Here is an 11,885-nt window from a genome sequence, read left to right on the forward strand (position 1 = left end):
AATTTTTATGTTATGTTCTGAGACACCATACCTTCACAAGAGTTGAGTGTTGCACGCAGCAGTTGTTAGTGTTGCACACAATAGTTGAGGGTTACATGCAGCAGTTGTTAGTGCTGCACACAATAGTTGAGGGTTGCATGCAGCAGTTGTTAGTGTTGTACACAATAGTTGAGTGTTGCACACAGCAGTTGTTAGTGCTGCACACAATAGTTGAGGGTTACATGCAGCAGTTGTTAATGTTGCACACAATAGTTGATGGTTACACACAGCAGTTGTCATGACCTTATGACATTATGACAAGTTTTGGACTCCCTAGTCCACGATGACGCTGATGCGTTGCCTTCACCGTTCTTCGTCTCCAAATCGCCCATATAGGCAGCTCGCCCCGCACTCGGGTTCCGGAGGTAACGCTGGACGTGTTCCGTCTATCTGCCCTCCTTTAGGCCAGCTGATGCAAAATGCAGTTGCTTGTCACTTGCCCAGGGTAGTTTCCCAGAACCGGACGATCCGGGATCTTTCTAAAAAAAGTCGTCTAGTCGTCTCTTGAATGTTGCAAGAGTGAACTCCCCTCCTCTCGACGCCTTAGGCAAAGCATTAAACAGCGTCGGTACTGCCACGGACAGTGATCCCTGGCCGTAGCTAGGTTATTAAATGGTGGAATTCTGCACAGTCGCCCCTCCTTTCGTTATAATATTTTACTATTTTGAAGGTCTCACTTCCAAAGTTGGGAGCCAGTCCTGTTATTATTTCTCCAAGTGTACAGTATGATATACCCCTCTCTTCTCGCTAGTGAGTACAGTCTCAGGTGTTACAACCTACCCCAGTAGTTTAGCTCCAGCTCCCTCATACCGCTGATCCTGGACGTTAATTAAGGTCCGCTAGACTGATTCCAGTTTCCGCACCGCGCCCGCTTTGAGCGGCGCCAAAAACTTACAGCAAAACTCAAGATTGGGGAACACATGGGCTCTGAAGGGCGCGCTAGTTAATCATTGGTGCTGCTTCTCTCGTTCGTAATGTCCACCAGATCCACCCCATCCGTTGTCCTGTGATGTGATCATCGACATATTTCGTCGATGTTGTCATACTAACTAAACTAAAAAAACAGGGCTGCCACTTCTCCACGCGACAAAATTTCTTATCGCTTCGAATCACCGACATGTGGAACAGCCTCCCCGATGACATCGTTGGCGCTCCAAGTATGAACGCGTTCAAGAACAGACTAGATAAAGCTATGGAAAAATATATGTTCAGACTTGAAATGCCTAGCACCATATCGAACCCGGTGGAAGTCTAGTAGCTATTTCAAACTATCGTCAGTCATGAAAAGATCCGGTCAAATGACACGATATTAGATCTTCTGTGAACAAGGCACGAAAAGGAAAAGAATCGGCGACAGGCCACATCAGGCCTACGCTTCAGCGCCGAGATCACTATGTTATGTCATATACTTAGTACGCGTATTCGGTACTTATCAACACTCCGAGACCTCAAACAAGTTGATTATCCTCAATATCTGTGCCGCCTGATGCTAAGTAGCGATGCAGCATCCCAGTCTCTGTGCCAACGCCGTATCTCATTACTTCGAACTTGGTGCCGTTGAGTTGCACATACTCCGCTTTTCACCCCCACTTCTCCCGATTTCAAGTTACTAATTGCGACAGCTTGTACTCTGTCTCAAGGTAGCTGTGGATCCACCCTAACAGGCTTCCGCCTACTCCCAATAGCCTTAGCTTTCTGAATAGCACCTCGTGGTCAACTTTGACCAAACGCTTTAGCACCGCCCAGTTACACCACGTTTACGTCAGCTGAAACCTCCATGAGAGCCACAAGGTGATGATAATATAATAATAATGATAGCTGCTTCAGCTTTTATTAGGCCGTAGGCCTGTCGCCGATTCCTAACATCGCAGAACGTTTACAGGTTGTTGTGGTTTCGAAAACGCAACTCACAGCTCCAATTTTGCTTTATTTTCCTTTTTTCTCATCAGAAATGGTGGAAACGACAGTTGTCTTTGGTGCAATCCCCCTATTCAAGACGTTCCAGCACAGCCTAGCTGGTTGTTGAATGGACAATTAATGTTTGTGCTGCACATAATAGTTGAGTGTTGCACACAGCAGTTGTTAGTGCTGCACACGATAGGAGTTGAGTGTTGCACACAACACTTGTTAGCGCTACACACAACAGCAGTGAGTGTTGCGCACAGCAGTTGCTAGTGCTGCACAGGACAGGAGTTGAGTGTTGCACGCAACACTTGTTAGCGCTGCACACAGCAACCGTGCGTGTTGTACACATAGGGCAACATGGGGCAGCGCGCCCACCACTTTATTTAAACTAAATTTTTGATGAAGTTTTAATAGATACGAGGTGGTTCTTTGTTTTGTTTAAAGGTACAACTAATGAAGAATGTATGATGTGAATTAGACGTCTATAGTGTTATTCAATTTTTACTGAAACACTATTTTGTAAAAAGTGTCAAAATGGGCCCATTTCCCCACCCCTGGGGAAATGGACCCATGGGCTTGGGGCAAGGCGCCCACCCTTTGTCCCTTTACCACAATTGCATATTTTCCGTTTAAAAATGATAAAACAACACTTTACAGTTGAAAATAAGAAAAATGTAATAAAAATATGACATTCATTCATTTATTAACAACTCAAAGAATCATATATACTTAACTTGAAAGAAGTATAGAATAGAATAGAATAGAATAGAAGTGTCGGCGTTGAAGACATATAGGCCCATGGCCTGTTGCCGATTCTTGAACTTTTCGTGACTTGATTCACAAGGGACCCGGCCTTTGGAACCCGATCTTTCCATAACTGACGATTGATTGAGATAGCTGCTTGACTTATTGCCTGCTCCGTAATTTGCTAACAACGCTGTTTTTTTAGTTTATAGCCGTGGCCCCTGGTGTTGGTTCTTGTTTCAAATTCACTTCTTGCTTAAAAAATCTATCACTGACGTGAAGAAAAATATTTCAATGACATAAAAATGTATATCCTTGACTTGAAAAATATTTCCTCGCGATAAAAAGATCGTCCTTGACATGAAAAAATGTATCTTTGTCTAGAAAAAAATATATTTAGTTGATCAGAAAAAAACTTCTTTCCAGTTTCGTCATTAATTCAGATATTATGTGCAGTGAATTCGTACCTAATCGTGATTTCAGCCAACACCATAAAAACTCATTTTATTTTCAAAACTCATAAACCATTTTGGCTCATTGGTGTTGACTGAAATCAACTTTTGGCAAGGCAAGAGTCAATAACTCGATAATGCGTCATAAATACGCATAACTAGAAACTAAACCTGCTGCCTTGAGGCGGCAAATCAAAAAATCATGCAATGTGAAGTGTAATTTGTAATTCAAAAGCTAGTCATAGTTTTGAAAAGGTCATTGAGACAAATCTAATGATGTATAACACAAGACTTCACCATGGGCGCTTTGCCCCGTGACACGCGTGGGCCCGTTGCCTCACTAGGTATCTTTCAATTTATATCGTGTCAACATTTTATTTTAAAAGCTAATAGTCTAAACTTAATCTCAAAATTATCCCTATAAATATTACTTTCAAAATATAATTCACAGTAATTTCAAAAGCATCATCTACAGTAATCGAAAACAGTTTTATTTAGTAGCAGAAAAAATTTATCTGGGCTAAAACAGTTATTCACAAATAACTTAATAACGCAAACACTTAGCAAAACGTAAATCCGTACACTTCATCCCAGTGAAACTGTCGAACGGCGGTAGAGAACACGGGCCAATATCTGCCATAATTAGCGAGAAACTCGCTATTGGCCCATGACCCGCAGTGGGCTCGCTGCCCCATGTTACCCTATATGTAGCAGCAGTCAGCGTTGCACACAATAGTCGGGTGTTGCACATCGCAGTTGTTAACACTGCATACAACAGCAATGTGTGCTGCACACAGGAGTTGTTAGAGCTGCACACAACAGCAGGAGTTTTGCACATAGCAACAGTCAGTGTTGCAGACAATAGTCGAGTGTTGCACGCAGGAGTTATCAGCGTTGCACACAACAGCAATGGGTGTTGCACACAGCAGCAGTCAGCGTTGCTCACAACAGCTGCCCAAGTATAGGCCGGCGCTAAAGAAAAATAGAACAAATAATATGTGTTTAAAAATTACATTTTAAAGACAACACTTCTAAAGAATACAGCGTCTCCGATGTTACACATCTACAATGAATTTCTAATTTTATTTCCATCTATTAAAAAATTAATTTTAAATTTTTTGAAAATATGAAAAAAATGTAAATTTTGAAAATTATTTATTGTGGCAATTGATACGTACATCGTCTCCGACTTCACTCAAGTGTGCAAAATTTCAGATCGATTGGACAGGTAGAAGTGTGTTTAATATTGATTATAAGATTTGTAATAGACAAATTTATTTTTTTCAATTGTTTTGAATTCAACAATTTTTTTAAATTATATATTCTGTAAATTGATTCATGCATTGTCTCCGACTTTACGCAGGTGTGCTAAATTTCAGATCGATTGCAGAGGTAGAAGTGTGTTAAATATCAATTATAAGATTTGTAGCAGACAGACAGACAAACAAACAAACAAGAAGTGAAGTTAAAGAGAAGTGTTGTAATAAAGAATAAATACAAGAGCTGTATGCCTTGATCCCAAAGCAGCAAGTGTTGAACATAGCAGTTGTATAAGAACAAATCGTTTGCAGCGCGCTGATTGAATAATTTATTGGAGGGTCGACACAGGTAGAGATTGTGCTCTTGTTCTGCTACAGCGATTATGACAAGGACGCAATGGACTGCCATGGCCATGCTATCAAAACTCGCCTGAGTACACGTACCGGCCTAAATACACGTTGATGTAGTTATAATGTACCGATTTGTGTACTACGACTCTAGCGTCAGAGCGTCAAATGTCTGAAACTAAAGACTGCGACTTAGCCTTGATTTTCAGGAAGTTTAGTGATTATAAAGACAGTAATCAGAACATCCAATAATCAAGCTCTACGAAATAATTATCATCGAAATGGTTTTCGCGGTCAACGTTACGTAGCTACCTGACGGCCATTATCAAGTTTATGGCAATGCTGACTTCCAAGCTTCGTTTAACGTTTTTAAGACAGAACGACAACTAGCTGAGGTCGGCCACTTGAAACGATACAGCGCTACGTGTAAAACAATAACAACCTTGCAGAAGATTTTGTGCTGCGACAGTCGATCGTACGTACGTACTACTTCAAGAAATCGCTCCTCTATGGATACACGTTTCCGGTCAAGTACCTAGGAGAGATGAGATGGAATAGGTGCATGATTGAACTATATATGTGGGTAGTGTGGCCCAGTGGTTAAAGTTCAGAGTACCAAGATTGGTGAAGGGAGGCACGGGTTCGATCCCAGCTCTGTGCGCCAGTTTCTGGTCAGAATCGGCAAGGAGGCCGGGCGGTTAAGCACAGCAGAATTGTAGCAGTGAATTGCGGGTTCGAGACCGCTAAATACTGTGAATGTTCTGCGATGTTAAGAATCGGCGACAGGCCCATGGCTTAATAAACGCTGAAACCGCTATTATATGGAATAGGTGTACTGTACATCTTTCATTGTGTTTGTCTATCATATGTCTGGACCTGTATTTTTGTTAATATAGGATGTGCACTTGGTTCCCAGTTTATTTTTTAATGGAGCAGTGTTCCATTATAATCTCATTTTTAAGTTTTGCCTTATTTAATTGAGACAACTTTACACGACTCCCTGGAAGACAGCCCTAGAAGCTTCGATACACGACGAAAAAAAATTAGACTACCGCGGTTAATAAATGAATAGAAAAAATATCGAAATCTTATTTCTCGATTATTATTTATTTAAAGGGTTGTAATATTTATTGGTTTTTAATGCCGTAATAATTGATTACTATTACCATGGTTTATTCCCATCACACTCAAAATCACGTTTGTGGGGTGTGCGTTCATTTGTTCGTTTACAACAGCCGTCGAAGCACTAACACTTCTAAAAATTTCCAAACTCCATGGGGCATCCAATCATCCATGGCGGCCGTCGCCCGCCCGACTACTGCATCACATGTCTACTTTGACCTGTCTCCAAAGCATTCGTGGTGCAAGTGTTTTTACAAGTCACCTATGTGAAAAACAAGCAACGGAATAAAATTTCAACTACGGTACTGGAGTCCCTTATTCGGACCAAAAGCTATCTGCTCAGCCGCAACAAGTGATCGCACCCGAAATGTTAGATTAATGCATAATGCAAGCTTGTACGTAAATAAGCAAAATGAAGGTAACCTGTTTCCGTGGCTTGCTCATGTTGAGCGAAGAAGAAAAAGTGCCACAATGACACTGATAAAAAAGGAAAAAGTGTCAATGTAATCAAGCACAGGAAAATAAAAGCGTCAAAATGTTCCAAACAGAGGGGAAAAAAATATAGCGTGTTCAATTTGGCTAATTATCGTCAAGCCGGATAACTGCACAGTACATAAGGTAATTTTTTTTCTAACCAACGTTTCTGACGAAAAGTTTTATAAAATTTGGAGGTATTAGGAGTCTATTTTTGAACGATAGAATTTCTGGTATATTTCTGGTATTTTGAGCTAGGCAATCTGGTATTCTCGCCAAGAAAAAACCTGGCAACACTATTCCATGCATCACAGTTGTGTATCGGTAGTTACTGTCGTGAGAAAAGCTGCAGTTATATAGCTCTCCTCATCACTTCGAGACGATCTTCAACAAAGATGCCGAAGCGAAAAAAATACAATTTCAATAGAGGATCCAATTTGCCTTCAACGGCAAAGAAATTTAACAAAGCCAAACTAAAAATGGGAGAAGAAGAAAAAGTAGATACGGTGCCTCCCATGCGAAATGTTCGGCGACACGGGCCGGATCTACTGCAAATTTCGGACGCAACATGTGAGCAGCCGTGTGAGCCGACTCCAAAAAATGAAGAAAATTGTGTTGTTCCCATTTCATTTCTTAAGAATCTTATTAGTGCCATTCCTTGCGGTGAATGTGGTGCGCCAAGCACTGCATCCGTGGTAAGGAATCAGAATCACATAGTGCCCACGGTGACTAGGCATTGCTCTGTGTGTGAAGCCAAAGAAGCAGTCTACACTTCTAAGCCAGTCACTGGGCTTGATGATAAACTTGAGGCTTGCCTTCGAGCTCTTGAATCTGGAATCTACCCACAATCCAACCCAAGTATTATGAGGGTTCTTAATTAGGCAGCTACTAATCTACTATTAGCAATTCCTAGTTGTAACTTGTAAGCTGAGAAAGAAGCGCTCGGTTAAATGTCTCCGACTCCAAGGTCCAAGCCCGAGGGTGAAGGACTTAAGGGTCAAAGCACTTCATACGGTGCTGGTCAATTTTGAATTCACATATTCCTCTCCTCATATTATCATGTCACTCTCCCTTCTTCAGTTCTTGCAGTATTTTCCTTTCCTGTATTATTATTATTCATGCGCTGAACTGGACTACAATGAGTCATGTGGTGCATGATGATACCCTCTTTTAAGAGTAATAGGCTTTGTGATACTATGATAGACTGATAGTAAATAACAAAGCCGGGGATCCAGCGCCAAGCCGTGGAAGTGTGGATATCCAGGATAAAACCAATAACTTCAATGATCACAAATTTCTGTTTCTATTTTTCTTATTTTTGTCTCTCCTGAAAACTTCATCTTGAAAATCTATCTCCTCAGACTCCTCCCATCTCCCATGATTTTGGAGGCTTGAAGCTAGCCCATAGTGACAAACCAGAGATTTTTTAGAATCAGTTCATTTTTAATCTCCTCATTTACTCAAGATTTAAACCAATTTCTCATGTATGATAATGCTGGCATCCATGATACTTTGCTTGTCTACTTATAGGACTCAAAAATGAACTTGAGGCAGATTCTAAAAAACACGCTGCTTTGCCACTATGACTGCTAGCCTACTGTGGTTATGGTTAGTACTTAGTGTGGTAACTGTGCTACAGCATTGTCATTGTGCATTGAGAGAAATACACCATTGGCTTTGTACACTGTACAGACCTGATCTAGCTATCATCTGGTCATTTTTTCAATTTTTTTCAGAGTATAGGGTAAACACACCTGGCAGTGCGGCACCATATTCCAACACTGTGGGTAATTCCGACACCCCTCAACTTTTTCTTTTATATTAAGCTTGGTCTTACTTCTATGCATGCATAGATGGTTGAAATAGTGACGTTATACTGGCCATTTGACAGTTGGAAAAAATTGGTGGCCATTTCCACAAGACAGGGTGAAAAGGGCCGCCCTGCAGGGTAATTAGGGACACCACTAAAAATGCATTTACAGTAGAACCTTGATTAGCAAAGGCTCCAGTTGACAAAAAAATTGGTATTACTTTAGAATTTAGATTAAGTGCATAAAAAAAAGTTTTTTTTTTTATTAATTATATGTTTTTGGGGTGTAGATTAAGAATCTGAAATCTGTTTTTGGCGGTCGCTGGTTGCCGGTCGGCATCGGAAAACCGATTTTTTCCTGATTTTTTTATATATTTTCTATAAAAAATGACAATGAGGGAACTGTGGGTTTTTAGAAGGGGGGGACATGCCCAAGGCTCTAGTCTAATTTGTAAAAAAAAAAATTGGCAAAAAATTGGAAAATTTGGACCTAACCTAACCTTTAGAACCTAGTGCAATTTTTGGGTTTTACATAAGTTTACAGTCATTCCCAGATTGATCTAGATCATTCTGTGAGAAATTCCTCGTTTCTCACCGTTAATTAGTATATATGCTAGGGTTTGTTTATAAGATCCATTATTAACTGAATTATCTTCTAAAATCTGATTCTCTAACTTCAGCCGAAGAATAAGTGTTACCAGTAGTCTAAATTAGAGGTTCTGCTGCGGATCTTAACGGTCCTTATCAGCATCTGTTATTGATTGTGTCAAAATTATACGTGCCACCAGTGACAAAATTTGTGTTAAATTAAATCCAATTCAAAGTGTTGAAACCAATCTAGATTCAAAAGATTAACATTTCTGCAGTTATCATTGCCGATTGCCAGTTATATCAGCCATTCAACCGATTGTCAACTTACCTACCTGCATCAACGTTCAAGTATCTACCATCTTCCTTTAAACCTGTTTCTCTATCCCTTGGTTTGTATGAATGTTGTGTGAATTTTGTTTTGTTTATTTATTTTTGCTCTATTAAATTCATTTATCAAATCTGTTGGGAAGTTGGACCTAGTTTAAGGATACAATTAAATTTATTTAAATTCAAATTTCATGTTTTCAATTAAAATGCTAATTCTTTCAAATCAAATCGATTCCTTTTTTGATGTTCTTCATTCCAGAAGTGCATTATTTACTTTACGTGACATGCGAAGATCATTATTCAAACCTTAATTAGTCTTAAGTCTATCTCTCTAATTTCTAAAGCATCAAAACCTTCAACTGTTCTTGCTATTTTTTCACATCCAACTTCCCACCCCTTAAACTGATTTCCACTATTTTCCATCAATTATTCTTCCTTCATAAAGTGATTACCACACTGGGCATTTAAACCTCAGGTTCGTAGTGTTTTCCGTGCAAAAGTGAAATTTTGATCATTTATTTAAACTATACTTTGTTGAAACTTTCGCAAGATCTATAATTTGAATTCATTCACTAGACTTATAATTTAAATTCATTCGCAAGATTTATAATTTGAATTCACTTCTTTACAGTATCTGAATCCGAAACTGGCTGGCCTTAATTTATTTGTACGTAAGGCATTTGTCACCACTTTCTTTCATCGAGTGACCAACCCGCCATCTTCACCTTCACGTTCCCATATATATACTGAAGATTGCACTTTTGGATTTGGTTCTCATTGACTATTTTTGCCTTTGCTATGAAGATGAATCATTCAAAGTCACTAAAAATTTTGTTTGATGAATTAAAATAAAAGCTTCTTAGATTACTTCTTTAATTAAATCCCTGTCGATTGTGTGAAAACCTCACATTTTCCCAATTTTTTCCTGATTTTTTATATATTTTCTATAGAAAACGACAATGGGGGTCCTGTGGGGAACTGTGGGTTTTGGGGGGGGGGGGGGACACGCCCGAGGCTCTAGTTCATAAAAAAAAATTGTCAAAAAATTGGAAAAATTGGACCTAACCTAACCTAGCGCAATTTTTTGGGTTTTATTTTGGTTTACAGTCATTCCCAGATCGAAATAGATCATTTCCAGTCAAAAAAATTTTTCCGATTTTTCCCATTTTTTGCCAATTTTTTTTGACAAATTAGAGCCTCGGGCATGTCACCCTCCCCTAAAACCCCTGGTTCCCCACGGGTCCCCCATTGTCGTTTTCTATAGAAAATATGCACAAAATCGGTACCGCCAGAAACAGATTTCAGATTCTTGATCTACACCCCAAAAAAACATATAATTAAAAAACACCCTTTTTTTGGATGCACTTACTCTAAAGTAATACCAAAAAATCAATTAACAGCAAAAAATTTTGATTATATTTAACTTGCTCAGCAACAAAAATTTCACTTGTCAAAAAATGAATGCATCATCTGTCATTACAAAATTGTGCAGAGAATGTCATAGATAGAATTGTGCTCTAGGCATCATAAAATGAAAAATAATTAACCCAAACTATGATTTATTTCTCCTAAAAATATGATGGTTGTCACTAGAATAATCCTTTGTTTCAGGTATGTTTTTTACAATCTTTTTTGTTATAGTGAATTCACTTGACCAAATTAAAATGGTGCAAAATTACAAGCCATCCTGTAAGTAAACAGATACAGAAAAGTGCTGTATGGCTGCTGAAATGAAGCTTGCAGTGGACAAGGTTGTTGTTGATGCTCATGGCATGTTCATGGATATGGTAATATTGCATCAATAATACGGTAATGTATGGATATGGTAATATCATCAATAAAGGAAAAACAACTAAAAATCACAGAAAATATCATTTATTCTATATCCACATCATCTACAAAGGAAAAGGAGGACTTCAGATTACTGTTAGTAATAGACAAGTACACTGCGCATGCTTCAAATGTTTTAAAATTAAGTTTTATTTCAAGTGGATTACGCCGTTCCCAGGGGGAATTTGGGATGCTTTTATTTTGCATCTGGCACCTTATGAATAGCATATGGAATTTTTTTGAAGATGCCATACAATGGCCCTTGCAAAGAGCTATAAAATGAGCCAATCCTTGTTCATGAAATGTTTCATGGTAAGAAGTTATTGACAAAAAATGCTCAAAACTGTCCATTATTACTCCTTTTGACGGTACTCGTTCCCATGTCTGCCAAACACATGTCATGAGGAATTGACAACTGGTTATATAAGACATCTAATAAAATAATATTGAAAATTAATAATGCTCAATAATTATTAGGGTCTTTGAAGATAAAGTTAAGAAAGGCATACATTATAGTTGAGTTTATTAGAAGTGTGTGAAAGAAATTACCATGAAAATGAATTCATAAAATTTAAATTACTGCAAGAGGTTCCACAGTATAGTGCTTAAATGCAAGTATGTTAATAATGGAACAAGTAAAAGATTGATGAAATATTTTATAAGATCTTTTCATTTTTTTATGGCCTAAATGAAAGCAATTGGGATTTAGCTCCTCATCACAGCTTGCTTAATGTTTGCAAAGACAAGGTGATGCACTTGAAGCACTAAAGAATGCTATGGTATGTGTCAACCATACTCACTACAAAGACAAGGTGATGCACTTGAAGCACTAAAGAATGCTATGGTATGTCAACCATACTCACTACAAAGACAAGGTGAGGCACTTGAAGCTGGGTTGGCGATTTTTTTTATTTAAAAAAAAAAATCAGAAAAATCAATGATTTATTTGATTTTTTCATGATTTTTTTGATTTATTTGATTTTT

This window comes from Hyalella azteca, unplaced genomic scaffold (assembly GCF_000764305.2).
Source record: "Hyalella azteca isolate HAZT.00-mixed unplaced genomic scaffold, Hazt_2.0.2 contig5828, whole genome shotgun sequence".
Classification (NCBI taxonomy): domain Eukaryota; kingdom Metazoa; phylum Arthropoda; class Malacostraca; order Amphipoda; family Hyalellidae; genus Hyalella; species Hyalella azteca.